Source organism: Scyliorhinus canicula, chromosome 2 (genome assembly GCF_902713615.1).
Source record: "Scyliorhinus canicula chromosome 2, sScyCan1.1, whole genome shotgun sequence".
Lineage (NCBI taxonomy): Eukaryota > Metazoa > Chordata > Chondrichthyes > Carcharhiniformes > Scyliorhinidae > Scyliorhinus > Scyliorhinus canicula.
In genome coordinates, this window is record NC_052147.1 from 179190704 (window position 1) to 179211750 (window position 21047).

The window sequence follows — 21047 nt, forward strand, 5'->3', positions numbered from 1 at the left end:
CCAGAATTCTGATTCCACTCTGCACCTACAATCACTAATTGACCACCCATCTCCTCCCCCCACCCCCACCCCAGTCAATTATCAGCCCACCTCTGCAGAAAATCCACTTTCAACCTCCCACTTCACCTCTCCCCTAATACTAATATTTTTTATGATAGACCAGGACCTGGAATGCGCTTTTTGATCTTTACTCCAGTCCTTGTGCAGGTTTAGTAACCATCAGCGCCGGCCCTAGGGTTGCTGGCGCCCCGGGCAAGCTGAACTTCGGCGCCCTTGGGGGGGGGGGGGGGGGGGCGGGGCCGAGGGGGGGGCCGAGGGGGGCGAGGGGGGGGGCCAGGTGGGGGGGGCGAGGGGGGGGCCGAGGGGGGGGGGGGGCGGGGGGGGGCCGAGGCCGAGGGGGTGGCGGACCCGAGGGCTGGGGATGGCGGACCCGAGGGCAGGGCGGGGGGGGGCGGACCCGAAGGGGGGGGGCGGGGGGGGGACCGAGGGGGTGGGCGGGGGGAGCGGACCGGGGGGGGGGCGCGGGGGGGCGGACCGGGGGGGGGCGGACCGGGGGGGGGGGCCGGCCTGGGGGAGGGCGGCCACCGCGCATGCGCTGGTTGGCACCGACCCAACTGCGCATGCGCGGGACCCGAGTCTCTGGCGCCCCCTAGCACATGGCGCCCCGGGCGACTGCCCGAGTTGCCGGTGCCTTGAGCCGGCCCTGGTAACCATCGCTGAAAATACCTTAAATCAATAAATCACATGCCATGCAGGCCCCAGCCCGCAGCTGAGCTGCTCATCCACATGAGAATTCAGTGATGTGCTGTGTTGTCAAAGGTACCATCTTTAAGTCAGGACAATAAACTTGGACCACGTCTTGATTGATGCAGATAGGGCAGTAGATGTTGTCTATGTGGACTTCAGTAAGGCCTTTCACAAGCTCCCTCATGGCGGCAGACTGGTACAAAAGGTGAAGTCACATGGAACGGGGTGAACTGGCAAGATGGATAAATAACTGGCTAGGTTATAGAAGACAGAAAGTAGCAATGGAAGGGTGCCTTTCTGATTGGAGGGCTGTGACTAGTGGTGTTCTGCAGGAATCAGGGCTGGGACCTTTGCTGTTCGTAGTATGATTTGGAGGAAAATGTAACTGGTCTGATTAGTAAGTTTGCAGACGACACAAAGGTTGGTGGAATTGCGGATAGCGATGAGGACTGTCAGAGGATACAGCAAGATTGAGATCATTTGGAGACTTGGGCGGAGAGATGGCAGATGGAGTTTAATCCGGAAAAATGTGACGTAATGCATTTTGGAAGGTCTAATGCAGGTAGGGAAAATACAGTGAATGGTAGAACCCTCAGGATATTGACAGTCAGAGAGATGTAGGTGTACAGGTCCACAGATCCCTAAAATAGGCAACACAGGTGGAAAGGTGGTCAAGAAGGCATATGGCATGCTTGCCTTCATTGGCCAGAGCATTGAGTATAAAAATTGGCAAGTCATGTTGCAGCTGTATAGAACCTTAGTTAGGCCGCACTTGGAGTATAGTGTTCAATTCTGGTCGCCACGCTACCAGAAGGATGTGGAGGCTTTAGAGAGAGTGAAAAAGTGATTTACCAGGATGTTGTCTGGTATGTAGGGTATTAGCTATGAGGAGAGGTTGAATAAACTCGGTTTGTTCTCACTGGAATGACGGAGGTTGAGGGGTGACCTATAGAGGTCCACAAAATTATGAGGGGCATAGACAGAATGGATAGTCAGAGGTTTTTTCCTTGGGTAGAGAGGTCAATTACTCAGGGGCATAGGTTTATGGTGCGAGGGGCAAGGTTTAGAGGAGATGTACGAGGCAAGTTTTTTACACAGAGGATAGTGGGTGCCTGGAACTCGCTGCTGGAGAAGGTGGTGGAAGCAGGGACGATAGTGACGTTTAAGGGGCATCTTGACAAATACATGAATGGGATGGGAATAGAGGGATACGGACTCAGGAAGTGCAGAAGATTTTAGTTTAGAATGGCAGCATGGTCGGCGCGGGCTTGGAGGGCCGAAGGGCCTGTTCCTGTGCTGTACTTTTCTTTGTTCTTTGTTCCTGCTCAAGTACACAGAGAAATCTCACTGGATTATTCAAAGATGTGCTGTGTGTTTTGATGTTTTATTTGACATTCTACTTTCAATCAATACCTCCAAAAGCAGAAATTCATTGGAGCTGCACGCATTTGAAATAGCCAATGCCTGCTGCACTCTGGTGGGCTGATTACCCTGAGGGGTCCTAACATAGGCTTTAGGGCCTCACTTTAGCAAATTTAATGCCTCATGACTTATTGATATGGCTGCCTTGGATGCCTGAAAAATGGCATAACCCAATATTGGGATATTGCGAGAGTTGTCACTTTAAGACCAGCTTTAATGAGTTTAGTCAGTATTTTGAGCACTTCAGGGTTTATTTTCACGCAAATGAAATAGGGGAGGAAGAAAAGTGCAAAGCAATTTTCCTGAGCAACTATGGATTTCAGACCAACAGTCCTTTTGCAGTCTCACAGCCCCAATAATGCACGTCTCCAAATCATTCAGTGAACTTGTGGTTTTACTGAAGGGTCATTTCCAACCCAAATCATCAGTCATAATCCAGAGATTCAAAATTATTTTGAGGGTATTTTGAGAACCCCAGACAAATAAATCGCAACTTACATTGCAAAACTAAAGAAATTATCAGAGTGTTGTGATTTTAGAGTGACCCTAAATGACATGCTTTGCAGTCAGTTGGTTTGTGGTGTGGGCTGCGATGCCGTTCAGTGCGGATTGCCAGCAGAAGTCGACATAAATTTCAATTGGGCAATAGAGATTGCGCTGACCATGGAATGCATGGTAAAAGATTCACATAAGCTGAATTGTGGGCAGGATCCTGATTGTGACATCTCGCGAGATCTCATTAGACCTCGCTGGGCATAATGGCCATCGGGAAGAGGCCTCTCGCGGGATCTGCCAGCTGCATCCTGTCCTGATTCTGGCAGGACGTGGCTGGTAAATCGCACTCTGAATGTTTTTATTGTTATAGATTTCATAGAAATCAGTGCAGAAGGAGACCATTCGGCCCATCGAGTCTGCACCAGACCTTGGAAAGAGCAACCTACTTCAGCGCACACCTCCACCCTGTCCCCGTAACTGCATCTAACCTTCTTTGGACACTAAGGGCAATTTAGCATAGCCAATCCACCTAACTAATATGTCTTTGGACTGTGGGAGGAAACCGGACCACCCGAAGGAAACCCACGCACACACGGGGAGGACGTGCAGACTCCGCACAGACAGTGACCCAAGCCGAAATTGAACCTGGGACCATGGGGCTGTGAAGCAACTGTGCTAACCACTGTGCTACTGTGTTGCCCTCGCCCTGAAAGATGGCATTTGATAAAACAGTGCAGAGCTAAGTTAAGACTGCTCAGCAACCGATCAGCTAAGATGTTATAAGTTATAAGTACACAATGTGAAAGGGTCTGACTCCATTGATTCTGACATGTACTCTCTTTTAACCTTTAAGCATTAAGGCAGACCCTATTGGAAGTGAACACAGGGGCATTGATGAGCCATCAATTGCACGAGAGACGAGTTTGCTATACAAGTTAGGATTTAATAAGCTAGAACTTAGCCCTGCGGTTGACTACAATAAAATGGACGACCGCCGGGCGTTCTGACTATTTATACCTCGGTAGGGAGGCGTGGTTAACTCAGCCTCTCGACCAATCGGAGAGCTGTCACATGACTGGTCTCAAACAATCGGTCGAGAGGCACATGACCGACCAGGGCCAATGGTAAGCCGGTGTTCTACACCAATGGCAGACAGCTATGCAAATCATATCACCACATTCACCCCTTGCGGAGAAAGAAGCCGGGGGGGTATCAACGAGAGCCGGGGGAGGAAGAACTGGTGATATGAGTAGCAGCCAGGAGAACAAAAATTTTCTCTCCTTTTCTTTTATTACATTTTTGGCTTCCCACTGGCCCAGACAATTGGCAATATTACACAAAGTCCCAACAAAGTCCATGGAGCTGTTGAAATTTAGATTGATTCGATCAGTCTTTTCGTGGCCCGTGACGTCCTGGCAGACCGCCGCAGTGGAGTAGGTGACGTCGGTTCAGCCGATGGTGGTGGTTCCGCTGACATTCTGGAGTCCGGGAGCGGTGGTCCTTGAATAGTCTCCGTCACCCGAGCTGGCTGTGGAGACGCCATGGATGGGGAAGGGATGACCTGAGTGGGGCGCTGGGGGGGGGAAAAAAACAGGGAGGGGGTCTGTGGTGAAGGGGGGGAAGGCCGCACGCCGGCGGGTGCCAGTCCCGGAAGGAGACCGTGTCCTGCCGACTGTCGGGGTACACCACGTACGCATACTGCGGGTTAGCGTGGAGTAACTGGACTTGTTCAACCAACGGGTCGGACTTGTGCACCCGCACATGCTTCCGGAACAAGATGGGTCCGGGGGCGGCCAGCCACGTCGGGAGAGGGGATCCGAAGGACGACTTCCTTGGGAAGACAAGAAGACGTTCATGAGGTGTCTGATATGTTGCGGTACAGAGGAGTGAGCGGATAGAATGTAGGGCATCGGGTATAACCTCTTGCCATCGGGAAATAGGGAGATCTCTGGACCGGAGGGCTAGTAGTATGGTCTTCCAGATGGTACCATTCTCCCGCTCGACCTGTCCGTTACCCCGAGGGTTATAGCTGGTCGTCCTGCTAGAGGCAATGCCCCTGTTGAGCAGGAATTGACGCAGCTCGTCGCTCATAAAGGAGGACCCCCGATCGCTGTGTATGTACGCGGGAAGATGGAGAGGAGGGCCTTAATGACGGTCGATGTGGTCATGTCGGGGCAGGGAATGGCGAAGGGGAAGCGGGAGAATTTGTCAATTACCGCCAGGAAGTAAATGTTGCGGTTGTTAGAGGGAAGGGGCCCCTTGAAGTCAATGCTGAGACGTTCAAAGGGGCGGGATGCTTTGATCAGGTGTGCGCACTCGGGGCGGTAGAAGTGCAGTTTGCACTCTGCGCAGATGTAGCAGTCATGGGTTACTGTCCTGACTTCCGCGATGGAGGAAGGCAGGTTGCAGGCCTTAATGAAGTGGTAGAGACGGGTCACCCCTGGATGGCAGAGGTCCGCGTGGAGGGAGCGGAGGCAGTCTATCTGCGCGCTGGCGCAGGTACCGCGGGACAGGGCATCAGGAGGCTCATTGAGCTTCCCAGGACGATACAAGATCCCATAGTTGTACATGGACAACTCGATCCAACACCGTAAGATCTTGTCGTTCTTAATCTTGCCCCTCTGTGCATTATCAAACACGAAGGCTACTGACCGTTGGTCTGTGAGGAGGGTAAACATCCTGCCGGCCAAATAATGCCTCCAATGTCGCACCGCTTCGACTATGGCCTGGGCTTCCTTTTCCACAGAGGGGTGGCAGAGTTCGGAAGCCTGGAGAGTTCTGGAGAAGAAGGCCACGGGTCAGCCCGCTTGGTTCAGGGTGGCCGCCAGAGCAACTTCTGATGCGTCGCTCTCGACCTGGAAGGGGAGGGACTCGTCGATGGCGCGCATCGTGGCCTTTGCGATGTCCGCTTTGATGCGGCTAAAGGCCTGGCAGGCCTCTGTCGACGGCGTGAAGGTCGTGGTTTGAATGAGGGGACGGGCCTTGTCGGCGTAATTGGGAACCCATTGGGCGTAGTAAGCGAAGAAACCCAGGCAGCGTTTGAGGGATTTGAGGGTATTGGGGAGAGGGAGTTCCATCAGGGAGCGCATGCGTTCGGGGTCGGGGCCTATCACTCCTTTACGCACTACGTAGCCGAGGATGGCTCGACGGTCGGTGCTAAACACGCACTTATCCTTATTGTATGTGAGGTTAAGGAGTTTTGCGGTTTGGAGGAATTTCTGGAGGTTGGCATCATGGTCCTGCTGATTGTGGCCGCAGATGGTGACATTATCGAGATACGGGAAGGTAGCCCGTAATCCGTACTTGTTGACCATTCGGTCCATCTCCCGTTGGAAGACCGAGCCCCCATTTGTGACACCAAATGGAACCCTAAGGAAGTGGTAGAGGCGCCCGTCAGCCTCGAACACGGTGTATTTGCGGTCACTCGCGCGGAGGGGGAGCTGGTGGTAAGCGGACTTAAGGTCCACAGTGGAGAAGTATTTCGCGATATCGTTTACCATGACGGAAATACAGGGGAGAGGATACGCGTCCAGTTGCGCAAACCGGTTGATGGTCTGGCTGTAGTCGATGACTATCCGGTTTTTCTTCCCAGTCCGGACCACCAGGACTTGGGCTCGTCAGGGACTGTTGCTGGATTCGATGTCCCCTTCCTTCAGCAACCTCTGGACCTCGGACCTGATGAAGGACCGGTCCTGGGCACTGTACCGTCTGCTCCGTGTCGCGACGGGTTTGCAATCGGGGGTGAGATTAGCAAACAAGGAGGGGGGGTCCACTTTGAGGGACGTGAGGCTGCAGACAGTGAGGGGAGTATAGGGCCGCCGAATTGGAAGGTCAAGCTCTGCAGGTTGCACTGGAAGTCCAGTCCTAGGAGTGCCGGTGCACAAAGGTCAGGGAGGACAAGGAGTTTATCATTTTTAAAAACCTTCCCTTGGACCGTGAGGTCCGCGATGCAGCACCCGGTGATGTGGACGGAGTGCGAACCTGAGGCTAACCCGATTTTGTGTTTTACAGGATGGACAGGGAACGCGCAGCGTCTTACCGTGGCAGGGTGAACGAAGCTTTCCGTGCTCCCAGAATCCAACAGGCAGCCCGTCTCGTGGCCATTGAGGTAGTTGAGCGTTGTCGTTTTGGCGAGTGTGCGTGGACGTGACTGGTCGAGCTGAATGGCCGCGAGCCGTGGAGAAAATCCTTATTCGTCGTCGTCGTCCGAGTAGGTGCTGGAAGAACCTTGCGTGCCAGTCCCGGAAGGCCCAGGATCCGCACGTGGAGTCGGGGCCCCAAGATGGCGGCGCCCAGGGCCCACACGTGGAGTCGGCGCCCCAAGATGTCGGCGCCCGTGGGGCCCTCATGGTTGCTGGGGGCGGGGTTAGCGGTGCCGGCGGGCCGATCGGAGTGGCTGGGAGCGGGGGCAGAGAGGCGCGCAGGCCAGGCGCGGGGGCCCGGGGGCGGGGGGGGAGAGAGTTGCGCGGCGTCTAGGAGGGGACCGGGAGGGCCCCGGAGGAGAGAGAGAGGCACGCAGGCCAGGCGCGGGGGCCCGGGGGCGGGGGGGGGGAGAGAGTTGCGCGGCGTCTAGGAGGGGACCGGGAGGGCCCGGAGGAGAGAGAGAGGCGCGCAGGCCAGGGGCCTGGGGGCGGGCGGAGGGGAGAGAGTTGTGCGGCGCCCAGGAGGGGACCGGGAGGGCCCGGAGGAGAGAGAGAGGAGCGCAGGCCGGGCGCAGGGGCCCGGGGGCGGGGGGGGGAGAGAGTTGCGCGGCGTCCAGGAGGGGACCGGGAGGGCCCGGAGGAGAGAGAGAGGCGCGCAGGTCGGGCGCAGGGACCCGGGTGCGGAGGGGGGGGGGGGGGGGGGGGGGGGGGGGGGAGTGTTGCGCGGCGTCCAGGAGGGGCCAGCAAGGGCCCGGAGGTGGGGATCCCTGGTCGCTGCGCGGAACCGCAGCGACCGTTTTGGCCTGGCAGACAGTGGAGAAGTGGCCCTTCTTCCCGCAGCTCTTACAGAGGGCGGAGCGGGCTGGGCAGCGTGGGCGAGGGTGTTTCGCGAACCCACAAAAGTAGCAGCGTGGCCCCGTGGACTTGTCGGGGTGTCCCGCGGCGCAGGCCTGAGGGAGGTCGGGAGCGGCGGATGACGGTGGGGAAGCAGCCAGGAGGCCCAGGATGGTGCCGCGCGGCTGGGGACATAGGCGCGGGCGTTTAGATCGGCGACCTCCAGGGAGGTGGAGAGAGTCCGTGCCTCAGTTAAGCTGAGGTCGTCTTTCTCCAGCATCCGCTGTCGGATAGCGGGGGACTACATCCCAGCCACGTAAGCGGCTCTGATCAGCAGTTCCATGTGTTCCGTAGCTGAAACTGCGAGGCAGGAGCAGTTCCTCCCCAGGATGGCGAGGGCCTGGTAAAATTGGTCTAATGACTCACTAGGGAGCTGTTGTCTGGTGGCCAGCAGATGTCGGGCGAATACTCTGTTGACTGGTTTAAGGAATTGTCCATTCAGCTTTAGCATGGCGACATCGTAATCTTTCTCCTCCTTGATTATCACGTAGGCTGCTGTACCCACACTGGAGTGGAGGATGTGAAGCTTCTGTGCCATGGTGGGGGCCTGTTTGCAGACTCCAGGTATCCTTCGAGACATGCCAGCCAATGTTGAAAAAGTTCTGCAGAGTTCGGAGTTTGCGGGCTGATGCGGAGGCATTCGGGCTTGATCCGGAACTCCATCTTCAAAAATCTAGCTTATTAAATTGATGAACCATCAATTGCATGAGAGACGAGTTGCTACAAAAAAGTTAGGCTTTAATAAGCCAGAACTTAGCCCTGCGGTTGACTACAATAAAATGGACGACCGCTGGGCGTTCCGACTATTTATACCTCGATATGGAGGCGTGGTTAACTCAGCCTCTCGACCAATCGGAGAGCTGTCACATGACTGGTCTCAACCAATCGGTCGAGAGGCGCATGACCGACCAGGGCCAATGGTAAGCCGGTGTTCTGCACCAATGGCAGACAGCTATGCAAATCATATCACCACAGGCATCAACCACTGTGATGGGTGAGCACACATTTCAGTACCAGAAGGAGGGTGCCCAACAATTGAACTTGGAGAGCACTTCTGCAAAGATTTACATGCGCGAGGCAGTAAAAGTGAAAAGCACCACAATAGTACCTGTGAACTATGGACAGTAGTCTGCCCAGCTCCTGGTAATCATAATGATGGGTGAATGACCAAGACTTGTGGGCTGTGTGGCTTAAAGAAATCACGTTGAATTGGGCAGTGATTTTTCAAGTGCTGGCAGGGGGACTGCCAGAATTGTTTAGAAGATACGACAGCCTCTTCCATGATGAATTAGACAAAATTAAAGGAATGCGAGCTAAGATATACACTGATTCAGAGGCAACTCATCATTTCCTTAGTGCACGACCATGTGCCTGATGAGAAAATGGATGCTGAATTAAACAGATTGGAAGAACTAGGTATCATCTGGGTGGTTCAAGTTTTCAGAAGGGGCAACACCCACCTTCCTCACACTGAAACAGGACAGGACCATTCACAATGGTCACATGTGGCCGTCACGGCAGCACAGTGGATAGCACGATTGCTTCACAGTTCCATGGTCCCAGGTTCAGTTCCTGGCTTGGGTCACTTTCCGTGTGGAGTCTGCACGTTCTTCCTGTGTCTGCATGGGTTTCCTCCAGGTGCTCCGGTTTCCTCCCACAAATCCCGGAAGACATGCTATTAGGGAATTTAGGGAACAGACGCCGGAATGTGACGACCCGGGACTTTTCACAGTAACTTCATTGCAGTGTTAATGCAAGCCTACCTGTGACAATAAAGATTTGCCGCGATTATGCAGCATGTAATTAAAAAGGCAAATTGAATGTTAGCATTTATTGCAAAAGGACTGGAGTATTTTTTAAATATAAATTTAGAGTACCCAATTCATTTTTTCCAATTAAGGGGCAATCCACCTACCCTGCACATCTTTGGGTTGGGGGGGGTGAAACCCATGCAAACACAGGGAGAATGTGCAAACTCCACACGGACAATGACCCAGAGCCAGGATCGAACCTGGGACCTTGGCGCCATGAGGCAGCAATGCTAACCATTGTGCTACCGTGCTGCCTAAAGGACTGGAGTATTAAAGTAGAGAAGTGGTGTTGCAATTGTATGGGGTGTTGGTGAGACCACATCAGCAGTATTGTATCCAGTTTTGGTCTCCTTATTTAAGGAAGGATGTGGTGGCATTGGAGGCAGTTCAGCGGGGGTTCACCAGATTGATTACGGTGATGAAAGTGCCACGGTGCCTGGGTGGCATCAATAGGGCTGGGGTACCATCCTGCCCAGAAGACCAACCACCCGGGGGTCTCCAATCGCCTGGGAGATCCCCCAAGTGTCGTTCTGCCCGGTCCCCATTTGTGGGGACTAGTGCTAAACGGTGCCAGTCTGGGGTTTCCTCGGCGAGACCAGTAGATCCCGAGGGCTGGTTAGATACCAAGTAGACACAGTGACATATGAGGAGTGATTAAACAGTTTGGGTTTTTACTCGCTGGAGTTTAGAAGTATAAAAGGGGATTTGATCGAGGTATATAAAATACTAAAAGAGATTGATAAAGTAAACATAAACAAAATGTTCCCCCTTGTGGGGCAATCTAGAATGAGAAGTCACAGATATAGGTTGAGATTGGTTAGATTTAGAACTGAAATGAGGAGGAACTACTTCACGCAGAGGGTGGTGAATTTGTGGAACTCACTGCCCATAGTGTGGCGAAATTTGAGTCATTAAATGGTTTCAAGAAGGAGATTGATATATCTCTGATATATAAAAAAAAGATTAAAGGGAAACAGGCAAGGAGGTGGATTTGAGACCAGGCAGAGATCAGCCGTGATCTGATTGAATGGCGGAGCAGGCTTGAAGGGACGAATTGCCTACTTCTGCTCCTAATTCCGATGTTCCTTTGTCACAGTTAATCAGGCCACTAAGCTGGATGAGTATCAATTCTGAGAATTGAAGACATATATGCAAAGCGGGCAGGAGGTCAAACCTACACATAGCTGGATATGAGTAATGCATAGCAGCAACTTTAAAAAAATAATTTTTACAGGGTGTGGGCTTCGCTTGCTTGACCAGCATTTGTTGTCCATCCTTAATTGCCTGTGAGAAGGTGGTAGTGAGCTGTCCTCTTGAATACCTGCAGTCCATGTGGTGTAGGTACACCTGCTGAGCTATTAGGGAGTGAGTTCCAGGATCTTAACCCTGCGACAGTAAAGGAACCATGATATATTTCCAAGTTAGGATGGTGAGTGACTTGGAGGGGAACTTCCAAGTATGGTGTTCCCATGTATCTGCTGCTCTTGTTCTTCTAGACGGATAAGGTAATGGGCTTGGAAGGTGCTGCCTAAGGAGACTTGGTGAGTTCCTGCAGTGCATCTTGCAGATTGTACACACTGCTGCTACTGTGCGTCGTTGGTGGAGGGTGAAAATGTTTGTGGAAGGGGTGTCAAGGGGTGATGGTTTGATTCTCTCTTATTGGAAATGGTCGTTGCCTGACACTTATGTCGCACAAATGTTACTTGCCACTTGCCAGCCCAAGCCTGAATATTGACCAGATCTTGGTACATTTGCACGTGGATTGCTGTAGTGTCTGAGGAGTCATGAATGGTCCAGCAAAGGGCATTAATTCTGTGTGCTTGTGAATATATGTAAAAACACCAATCTGGGATACACATAGTGAATGTGGACACCTTTAGCCATTTAGCCTTGCAAGAAAATGTCACATGTACTCCAGGACCACAAGAAATCATTATGGCATTACATTTTTTAGACACATTGCCAGTCTATGCAAAGCAGATCAGGAACTGGAGCAGTCTAGATCCACCCCTGTCCAAAATGGGTGATAGAATACTGATGGTTGGATAAATGAGCCAGTTTATCTGGAAACAAAACAATTCTTTACCCGCAACGGTGAACTGAGTTGGCAGGATTACATCATGTTCTACGGAGCAAGAGTAGTTGTTCCTGTACCAGGCAGAGAGTTGCTCCTAACTGAATTACACATTACTCATCCTGGCATATCTAAGGTGAAGATACTTGTCAGGAGTTATGTGTGGTGATGTGGTATTTATACTGATATTGAAAAGTTAGTCAAGCACTGTCAACAGTGCCAAATGCAACAAAGATTGCCTGCTGTAGCCCCACTGTACCCTTCGAACAGCCTGCAAAGGATATGAATCCGCATGGATTATGTTGGTCCATTCCTCGGTCCAATGTTTTTCTCGTGATTGATGCACACACTAACTGGATGGACAATTTGGAGGAGAAGTCACCTACATCGCATGCTACCGTCGAAAGATTGCACCAATGCTTTTCAGCTCACAGGCTACCGGATGTCATGGTATCAGATAATGGAAGCCTATTCACAAGTGCTGAGTTTCAAACTTTCACCAGTCTCAACGGTATTAGACATATCAGAACTATGTCTAATCACTCAGCATCAAATGAACTAGCTCAGAGAGCTGTCTGAACTTTCAGGTCTGTCCTAAGGATACTGTCAGCAAGAACCTTGGAACCCAAAACTTCATGCTTCATTCTTAGCTATCGTACCACTCCACATACAAAAACTGGAGTTCCAGGGTCTGGTTTAGCACACTGGGCTAAATCGCTGGCTTTTAAAGCAGACCAAGGCAGGCCAGCAGCACGGTTCAATTCCTGTAACAGCCTCCCCGAATAGGCGCCGGAATGTGGCGACTCGGGGCTTTTCACAGTAACTTCATTGAAGCCTACTCGTGACAATAAGCCATTTTCATTTCATTTTTCATTTCACCAGCAGAACTTCTAATGAAATGTTATCTCAGAACGAGAATGAGCCTTGTGTTTCCAAATTTGTGAGGGAGGATAGAGACCAGCCAAGGTAATCAGAAAACAAGCCATGATTTAAATATTAGAGCATGGAAATGTGTGGTAGATGAAGCCATATACCTAAGAAACTTAGATAGAGTTGGATCCCAGATATTTTTGGGTGGAATTCTCTTTCGGCTGACACCGGAATTGCGAAAGCCGATTGGGCGGAGAATGGGTCCGACACCAAAATCACGGCGGCTCTGATTTCACGTCAAATTGCAATTCTCTGTTGCCTTACCAGCAGCATCAATGCGTTCCAGAACGCACATACACATTCACTATTTGCATATCATTAGCGGGACCGACCCAGTAATCTGTCATTCTCTGCCTCCGATGGGCCGAATTTCCTCTGGTGATGTGCTTTTAAAAATCGTGAAACTGGCATTGTGGCTGCTGAGGGAGAGAGAGGGATGCAGAAAGCGTACAACATTGACATAGTTTGCGGACAGTTGTGCCGATGGTCGGGGGGCTTCTGCCAGAACCGGGAGGGCAGTAGCGGCGGTGGCCAGGAGGTGAGCTGTGGGATCGGGTGGATGAAAACGGAGCACCATTGCCGAGGCCTGCCAGGCAGCCATGCAGCTGCACACGCCGCTGACTGCCCACCATTAACTTAGGGCCACAAGTCATATGGGTGTTCTCCCAGGTCACTGCTCTATCTGTGGGAGGTGGTGGCGCAGTGGTCTTGCCACTGGACTAGTAAACAGAGATATAGAGTAATGTTTGGGGGACCCAGGTTCAAATCCCACCGTGGCAGATGGTGAAATTTGAATTCAATAAAAATAAGGAATTAAAAATCTAATGAAACCAATGTTGTAAAAACCCATCTGGTTCACTAATGCCCTTTAGGGAAGGAAATCTGACATCCTTACGTAGTCTGGCCAACATGTGACTCCAGACCCACAGCAATGCGGTTGACTCTTAACTACCCACTCAAGGACAATTAGGGATAGGCCATACATGCTGGTCTAGTCTGTGATGCCCACATCCCATGAGCAAATAAAAAAAAACCTCTGGTCCCAGCCGACCCATCAACGGAATGGACATGCTCCAGCGCAACCAATGCCATCTTGTTGGCTGTTATGTGTGTGAGGGAGTTGTAATGCGTATATGCAGCTGCAGCCTGTCAGCCTCCCTTGTGTCAATCACAAACCCATCGAATCCCGTACTTTTCATTGGAATCGATTGTACTCCACGTGCTGAATTGGCCCAGGTTCGGCGTCAGTTTTGCTGTTGTGAAAGTCGACGAATCCTGCCCCGGCGTCAACACTTAGTCTCAGGAACGAAGAATCCAGCCCACTGTCTCTGAGACCGGACCCCTTTAATACCAAGTTGACATGGGGGGACGGATTGTTTTTAAACACATGGACCGCTTGAGGAGTAGAAGGATGCTCCAACCATCAGTGTTGTCATCAAGGCATATTCTTAAACCCATAGGCACCAAAGAACCTGGGGCGGAATTCTCCGCTCCCGCGCAGCATCAGGAAGGCCGTCGTGAACTCGGCCGAGTTTCACGACGGTGTCGGAGGCCGCTCCTGGCACCCTATTCACCCCCGCCCCAGGGGGCTAGGAGCGGCATTCCGTGAATCTCGGCCGCCGGGCCTTGACGCTTGCGTCAAAGCGGCGCGCCGAGAATGACATGACGGGGGCACTTAAGTGACGTCAGCCGCGCATGCGCAGGTTGGCCGGCTCCAAACTACGCATGCGCGGTTGCCGTCTTCCCCTCCACTGCCCCGCAAGACATGGCGGCTTGATCTTGCGGGGCGGCGGAGGGGAAAGAGTGCGTCCCTTGGAGACGCCGGCCCGGCGATCGGTGCTCACCGATCGCGGGCCAGTCCCCTCCCGAGACGGCCATGTGGCTCACTCCCCTCTCCGCCCCCCACAAGCCACAAACGAAGCTTTGGCGCCATGTTCACGACGGCAGCGACCAGGTGTGGTTGCCGCCGCCGTGAACAGGTCGGGAACGTCAGGCCGCTCGGCCCATGCGGGCCAGAGAATCGCCTGTCGCCGTGAAATACGGCGAGCGGGGTTTCTCCGAGCGGGGAGTGGGAGAATCGCCGCGGGTGCCAGGGCGGCGTGTCGTGAGTCGCCCGGCACTCCCGCGAATCTCCCACCCGCCGTGAGGAGCGGGGAATTGGGCCCCTGGGGTGGGATTCTCCCCTACCCGGCGTGACGGAGGGTTCCGGCGTAGGGGAGTGGCACCAACCACTCAGGGGTCGGGCCTCCCCAAAGGTGGGAGCCACCTTTGGGGGCCAGCCCCGCGCCGGAGCGGTTGGCACCAGAAGACTGGCGTAAAAAACCGGCGCCCCCGGCAGCGGGGCTGGCCGAAGGGCTTTCGCCGGTCGGCGCATGCGCCGGCAGTGACGTCAGCGGCAGCTGGCCGCGGAGGAGAAATAGTACACCCAGGGCACTGGCCCGGAGTCTGAGCGGGGGGGGGGCCCCGATCGCAGGCCAGGCCACCGTGGGGGCACCCCCGGGGTTCGATCGCCCCCCGCCCCCCCCAGGATTCCGGGGCCCGCTCGCGCCGCTGATCCCGCCGTTCCAGAGGTGGTTCTAACCTCGGCAGTGGGAGAGGCCTCCCAGCGGCGGGACTTCGGCCCATTCGGGCCGGAGAATTACCGCAGGGGCCTCGCCGGTCAGAGTGGCGAGATTCCGCCGCCGCCACTTCCCGGGTGGCGGAGAATCTCTGCCACGGCGGGGGAGGGATTTTTGGCGGCCCCAGGCGATTCTCCGACCCTGCTGGGGGTCGGAGAATTTCGTCCTTGATGTTTCCACTGAAGCAAATACTGATGACGTGCCTGTGCCAGATGAGATATCTGTTGTTACTGGTCCTGTTAATGTCAATCCTGTGACAGTATCTCAAACTACAGAATTACGCCGCTGTACCAGAAACAGAAAACCTTCTCAAAAACTTACTTTATAAGCTTTATGGCATTTAATTGGAATTCAAGACTGAGTGCAAGTGTAATCATTTCTCAAATTTTGACAGTGTTTTATTTTCACCTAAATAAAGTAAATTGGCAAATAAGGATTATTAAAAGGAGTTAAAGGGGAGGGACATGGTGATTGTTACACTAAGACCAGCATTACTGAATAAAGGTCATGTGGTCTGAACAACCAATCAATACCTGGTGCGGAGAATCCTTCAAAGAGGAGGAGTTTTCCTAGTTAGAAAGAGAGTGCTATGGACTAGTTCAAAGCATGCAGCTAATTATGTAACCTTGTAATTTAAGAAGCCTCTGAGTGTATAGCTTTACAGTTAGTTTTCCAGCATTATCAGGGTATCAGACTTTGATTGTCAAATTTGGCCCTCATAGCATCCAAGCTGCACCTATAAAAGAGGCGCAGTAATGCCAATTTCTTTTCCCATTATTTAATAGATGTTAGGGATATGCCCTACCCAGCAGCTCAATCTGCCTGCAGCGGAATTGATTGGTCTGCTCATGTTAACACCACATTGTTAAAATGATGGAAAATTGAGTATGGATGCTCCACTGGTTTGTTCAGCCTATTTTCCAGCTGCAGATGGCCCCATATATAAGCTGATAAAATGTTTTACTTTAATCTTGTGAGCAATCTTTAAAGAAAAAAGACCGATGAGCAATGAATCATGCTCCTGGCAGGCCACTGGTGCCGATATTGCTAAAGGTACGTGGCAGCAGTGTGAAAACTACTGACAAGGTTCGCAAAATCTCAGTCACTATTTTTATGAATGTTGTGAACGCGGACTTAAGAAAATAGTCTTTCAAACTTATTTTACGTGGGTTGCCAAGCCCCAGGCCAAAATGGAGCATCTAAAGGGACGTTATGGGTCACTTAATCTATAATTTATTTTGTTTTCGTGCCAATCAAGGTTCCCAAGGAATTTGATGTGCTTTTGTAATATCTGGTCCAGTGAAGGACAAATTCATTTCCCTTGGTATATTGTGTTGTACACTATGATCCCAAGAAGTATTTCAGGGCATTGTAGAATTTTACTATCTTGCCTTCCATCACATGATAATTAGAAAGTTATTTGTGATCTGGTCGGCAATGTCTAATGGCTTGCACATGACATGAACAAAGCAGTGAATATCTTAAATATTCATAGAAATCATAGAATTTACAGTGCAGAAGGAGGCCATTCGGCCCATCGAGTCTGCACCGGCTCTTGGAAAGAGCACCCTACCCAAGGTCAACACCTCCCCCTATCCCAATAACCCAGTAACCCCACCCAACACTAAGGGCAATTTTGGACACTAAGGGCAATTTATCATGGCCAATCCACCTAACCAGCACATCTTTGGACTGTGGGAGGAAATCGGAGCACCCGGAGGAAACCCACGCACACACGGGGAGGATGTGCAGACTCCGCACAGACAGTGACCCAAGCCGGAATCGAACCTGGGACCCTGGAGCTGTGAAGCCATTGTGCTATCCACAATTCTACCGTGCTGGAGGATATTGGAGGATAATGAACATAAAGCAACTATTCCAATAATTCAACATCCAGGAAACACAAAGGTGCTTACATATGTTTTCACACATGCTCCTCTCAACAGAATGGCCTGCACCTGCTTCCCAGCTTAGGTTCCTAGAAAATCATTTATCTCAAAGGCCAATACGAATCAGTCTTGGCCAAAAATGGTTATTGATTGGTTTTGAATTACCATTGCCTCAGTGCATGTTTCTGACTGACTGAAAAGCTCGAAATTCCACGGAAGAAATGATCAGCCCAGAATTTCTCACAGGGTATTAACATAACCATGGTGTTAGAGTGATACTGTACTGTTTTCTCTGACCAAGTTCACACGTGATCAATTTAAGGCAACTCAGCAGTGAAGGATAATTAAGTACAAATTCCCTTGATTGGTTGTGCCATTTCTGAGGTATGTCTGCAGAAATGTTTATGGGGTCCGCCTCCATGGGAGAAACAAGCTCATGGGGTTGTCCTGGATTTAGCTGTGAATTATGCTGGTCTAGATTTGTGGGGACAAAATACAGGCAGAGCTTGGCCCAAAGTTGGCATAATTGAGATTTCTGGGATTTTCTTTGCTCATTTAAACAAATTTCTCACTGAAACTTGCATTGTAGCTTCAGTGCATCAGAATGTTTTCCGACGCCTGCTAAAATATCCTTTCCAATGGAAAGTGGTGTATGCAGGCGTCAGCGGGCCTCCTGGCCCAGCAATTCAGTGGTATTCAGGGGGCGGCATGATAGCACATTGGATAGCACTATGGCTTCACAGCGCCAGGATCCCAGGTTCGATTCCCGGCTTGGGTCACTGTCTGTGCGGAGTCTGCGTGGGTTTCCTCCGGGTGCTCCAGTTTCCTCCGCAGTCCAAAGACGTACAGGTTAGGGGGATTGGCAATGCTAAATTGCCCTTAGTGACCAAGAAGGTTAGGAGGATTTATTGGGTTAGGGGGATAGGGTGGAAGTGAGGGCTTAAGTGGGTCGGTGCAGACGCGATGAGCCGAATGGCCTCCTTCTGCACTGTATGTTCTATGTTCTATATACGCTTCTACATATTAAAGATAGGAAAGCAGACATATAAGAGGCTCCAAGAATGAGGTGGCATGGCTGGCAGTGGAAGATTGTTTTCTTTTACCCTTATTGATAGCTAGGGCTGCAGATTGGGCTTTAAACTAAATTGTAGTGAGAAGGGGTGGAGGGTTTACATGAGGGGAGGCTTGGAAAATGAAAGAAAAAGGACAAGGTCACGTTGCAAGGTGGAAGTATGGGTGCCACGTAGGAACAGAACATGCAAACATATGAATGCACTAGCAAATAAGGTCAGAGTAGGGGAAATGGAAAAGAGACAGAACTAAAGGGTCTTTCTCTGATTGCATCCAGCATTCATAACAAAGTGAATGAGTTGATAGCACAAATAGAAATAAATGAATATGATATGATAACCATTACAGATATATGGTTGTCCTGGATTTAGCTGTGAATTGAGCTGGTCTACATTTGTGGGACAAAATATAGGCAGAGCTTGGCTATACCTGGGCCTACATATTCAAGGGTGTTTGATATTTCAGAAGGGCAAGGCAATGAGGTGGGGTAGCTCTGTTAATAAAAGGCGAGATTGGACTCGTAGTGAGAATTGCTCTGAAGATCAAGTTGTAGAATCAGTTTGGGTGGAGATAAGAAACAGAAAAGAAGTTTCTGGTGAGAGTGATCTATAGGTCCCCTCACAGTAACAACATTACAGGAAAGAGTAAGAACCCACACTCGTATAATTATGTGTAATTTTACTCTTCATATAGATCGGATGAATCAAATTGGAAAATGTAGTGTGGAGAATTAGTTCATGGAGGATATTGAGGATAGTTTCTTAGAATAATAGATTCTAGAACCAACCATGGATCAGGCTATTTTAGACCTGGTAATGTGTGATGAGGCAGAATTAATTAAGGATCTCGTTGTAAACGATCCTCCAGGCAACAGTGATGATATCATGTGAGCATTTCACATTCAGTTTGAGGTTGATGTATGTTGGTCCAAAATTAGTGTTCTAAACTTAAATAAAGGCAAATTCTATGAGTGTAAAGACAGAGTTGGCCAGAGTGTTTACTGGGGAATGAGATTAAAAACAAAATAGGAAGGAAGCACTGGAAAGCATTTAAGGATATATCGTATAACTCTCACTGAAGTTATTTTAAAAATGCGAAAGAAGGACCCTTTGAGAACGATGTTAAGGCTAAAAGGGGAAGTAACTGATAATATAAAATTGAAAGAAAATCTGTACAATGCTGCTCCAGAGGGGATGTGATATAGGTTAAGGAGAGCATTTTAGTGCTGGAGAAAAGGATGTCCCTGAATGTTCAATGACAGAATCAATTTGGCTAGAATTAGAATTAGAATTAGAACAGTACAGCACAGAACAGGCCCTTCGGCCCTCGATGTTGTGCCGAGCAATGATCACCCTACTCAAGCCGACATATACCTATACCAGTAACCCAACAACCCCATTAACCTTATTTTTAGGACACTAAGGGCAATTTAACCTGGCCAATCCACCTAACCCGCACATCTTTGGGAGGAAACTGGAGCACCCGGAGGAAACCCACGCACACACGGGGAGGATGTGCAGACTCCGCACAGACAGTGACCCAGCCGGGAATCGAACCTGGGACCCTGGAGCTGTGAAGCATTTATGCTAACCACCATGCTACCGTGCTGCCCATTAGCAGCAGAATTTAGCAACAAATTGTTTCGGCACAGTCAAGGTAGATTCCCTTGAAAGGCAAAGATAGGGCAAGCAAATCTAGAGCTCCTTGGATAAAAAGGACTTTGAAATTGAGATAAAGAAGAAACATTGTGCCTATGACAGGTGTCAGGTAGAAAATGCAACTGAGAACTTAAGTAGAATAGAGAGTGTTCAGATATGAGGTGAAAAATGCATTAGAGAAGCAAAGAGGGATTATGAGGAAAGACTGGCAGCCAACATAAAGGAAAATACCAAAGTCTTCATGAGGCATATATATAGTAAAAGGATGGTAAAAGGAGGTGTTGGTCGGATGAGGGACATAAAAGGGAATTTATACATGCAGGCAGGGAGCATGGCTGAGATATTAAATTAATACTTTGATATATATCTTTTCTGTAAGGATCCTTCCTGCTTATTCCCTTATTTCTTTTATTTTGCCGCTATCACTTTTGATCCATGGATGATTAATGGACATATAGCTTTAAGTCTAGCAGCAAAGAGGAGTGAAGAATTCAGAAGATACAGGAGAGAACACTTTGCTCATCTCTGCTGGTTTGAACAAGGGGACCCTCGGCTTTCCAGCACCAGCGAGAGATGGGGTGGGACTTCATTTGATTGATTGTCTGGTAAAAGGCTGTACTCTGCCCGGTAACAGGTGATGATTGGATTCTATCACAGTGGAATGATTTTCAGACTCTTAAGCAGCTCAGTTCGATTGCTAGAAGTACAGGGACAAGGACCGACTCTCTCTCCTCCCTCTTTTCTCCAGAAAGGCTGTCAGTTCTGTATCTCTGGAGCTGCAGTGAACCTGAATGATGAAACTACAGGAAAACCATTACAGGCTGCAAACACAGGCCAGGACACTCTCTCTCTCACATACACCACAATGCTGTGAGTGGATTGGATTGGATTGGATTTGTTTATTGTCACGTGTACCGAGGTACAGTGAAAAGTATTTTTCTGCAAGCAGCTCAACAGAACATTCAGTACATGGGAAGAAAAGGGAATTAAACAGAATTCAAGAAAATACATGAGAATACATAATAGGGCAACACAATATATACAATGTAACTACATAAGCATTGGCATCGGATGAAGCACACAGGGTGTAGTGTTAATGAGGTCAGTCCATAAGAGGGTCATTTAGGAGTCTGGTGACAGTGGGGAAGGAGCTGTTTTTGAGTCTGTTTTTGAGTGGTGTATTTCTGAAACTACAGAGACCTGAATAAAACTACAATAAAGTCTTTGATCCAAAAACAAAGTTTGAAGACGAGTAAGGTGCCAAAACCCACCACCTGAAACCAAAACTTTTTATTC